Source organism: Neophocaena asiaeorientalis, unplaced genomic scaffold, assembly GCF_003031525.2.
Source record: "Neophocaena asiaeorientalis asiaeorientalis breed wild unplaced genomic scaffold, Neophocaena_asiaeorientalis_V1.1 scaffold204, whole genome shotgun sequence".
Taxonomy (NCBI): Eukaryota; Metazoa; Chordata; class Mammalia; order Artiodactyla; family Phocoenidae; genus Neophocaena; species Neophocaena asiaeorientalis.
Window position 1 is genome coordinate 2,280,358 of NW_020173922.1, and position 2,490 is coordinate 2,282,847.

The window sequence follows — 2,490 nt, forward strand, 5'->3', positions numbered from 1 at the left end:
GGGTGGGGGTGGGGGGGTGGCAGGGGTGTCTAAGCAGGGGGAACAGCATTTGCAAAGACTTGGAAATGAGAGAGACCTGGCCCTTCTGTAGAAACCAGGCTGCTGCTTTGTCTTTATTATGGGCTGTTGACACTGCCTAGCTGAGATCAGTGATCTCTAGGGCTGGTGGTGGTTGGCAGTGGTGGTGGTTGGCAATTGTGGTGGCACCCACCCTGATGTTTCTTCATGGCTTTGGTACTTGGCTAGAAAGAGAAGGTATAAGTAGGAAGCAAGAGCACTTCCTCTGCCAGCTTCAGCAGGGAGAGGATAAGAAACCACAGAGAAGGGGCTTTCCCCAGACCCCCAAAGCTCTGCCTGGACAGAGTTCCAAAAGGCTCCCAGCAGCCTGGGTCCTCGCAGGGTCAGAGTGAACCTGCTGAGGAGTGAGGGGCCCACTGAACATGGATCAGTGTCAGAATTGATGGCTTTGAAAGACCAAGGGACAATAAGCAAGTTTCTGACCTCAAAGATGGGGATAAAGGAGCTAACACAGGCAGTCTGAAATTAAACAATAACTTATAATTTTTGCCGTTTGAAGGTAGTGTCATTTCCTCAAATGTGGCTTTGGATTGGCATTTTTATACCCCCGCCAAGGGAAATTCTGATAAATGTATGTAAAGCCATGGTCCTCCTTGCTTTCCAAATTGTAATTCCCCGAGCTTTCTGGATAAAATATCCATTTTTTTCTCTGTGTTGAATAAAAGTGTTGAGTGCCTTGCAGGACACTAAGGTAAGTTAGGAACTGTCCAAGTATCAAAGGAAAAAATACATTTGATCACCTTTGGACCCCAATAGTCAGGTTGGAAGCACATCATCCCCAGACAGTGGGAAAGGATTTGCAAATGACTTAAATTCCTGTGAGTGACAATGCAGGTAGCTGCACACTCCAGGGAAATGTTTATTGACTACCTATTACACTGAGAAATAGAAAAGATAAATATTTGCACTTCCATTGAGATACATTTAAAATTCCCAAACAGCCGTCATATAATCTTTTAAGCAATTTACCCAATTGTTTTACTTTTTTTTACTGAACAGGTGATTATAATGATATTTATTCGAATCTGTGTAGATTTGTTATTGGTGATTACTTGTAGTTGTTATGCATCTGATACTGAGGTTTTTTTCTTTTGAGGGGGTGGTAACAAATTAATAGAAATCCCATATAAGGTACAATGATAAATCTCTTCTGATTTTAAAAATCAGAATCAACTTGGTATCTCCACTGACAAAATGTACAAATCCACAATCTTCAAAATTGCTTGCGGTACAAAATTATTAATTAGGTAGCATAAACTCTGCTTTAGGACTTACGGAACTGAGCTTCCTGGTTCTTCAAATACACTGGCTATTAAAATGTTACCACACATACAATACAATTAGAATACAATAAAATGCCTATCACTAAACTGGATCAAACTGGTATTTTTCTTTGATGTTAAGTAGGAACCTCAAGATCTTAGAATGCCTTGAGGGGTCACCATTCATTATTCCTTACTATACAGAAGATCTGTGGAAATAAAATGCATTAGAGAGCTCTCATTATCCAAATGCTGAATAGCAAGGGTTCACCATTCATTTTGCTCATTTCCCATTTTCATATTCAGAGATTGCTTGTTCAGAAGACTAAATTGGATGAAATATTTTAGGAATACTCACCTGGCAAGTACATATATGATAGAAAGGATTAAGAGGAAATGGGAGTGGTAAAAGACCAGTAATGAGGTTACAGGATCAACCCATGCAAGAAGTGAAGAGGGTCTCGAGGAACAGGGCAGCAGAAGCAAGAGGAAAGAATAAAAGTTGGCCAGGAAAGGAGCCAAAGAGTAGGGAAAAGGAATCAAATATGTTCAAGTTTTAAGGCAGCAGGAATATGTGGGTTTAGGGGAAAATAGGCGTTTGGCTTATTACTTACAGAGACTGCAGTCATCCAAGACACTCCATGCTCCTTTGGGTCATATTGGCATTCTGTATTTGTGAGAGCTTTTTTGGTAGGATTTAGTTAATGCAAGAACTTTCCCTTTGTATTATAATTGCCTTTTGCCATTCTCTTTCCCCAAACCATGAACTCTTTGATGGCAAGATCTTTGTCTTTCATCTTTGTATTCCTAAAGCACCTAGCAACATACAGGGCACATAATAGATACTTAGTAAATGTTTGAAAAAGGAGGCATGTGGTGAAGAAATCAAAGGAAGTGAGGGACTAAGTGGAAACAGGGCAAATGTCATTTGATATTTGTCTTAAAATTTAATATCCCAAAGGAACAAATTCTAGAGCAACATCCTTAATTTACCACATGGTGAACTGAGGCCCAGGCAAAGGAAGCAAGTTGTCCAATCAAGGTCAGTCAAGCAGTTAGAGGCAGAGGTAAGGTCAGAAACTTGGTTTGCACTGCACACTGCTCACAGTACTCACACAGGTGAGTACTCCTGCCCCCTCAGAGAAAGCAG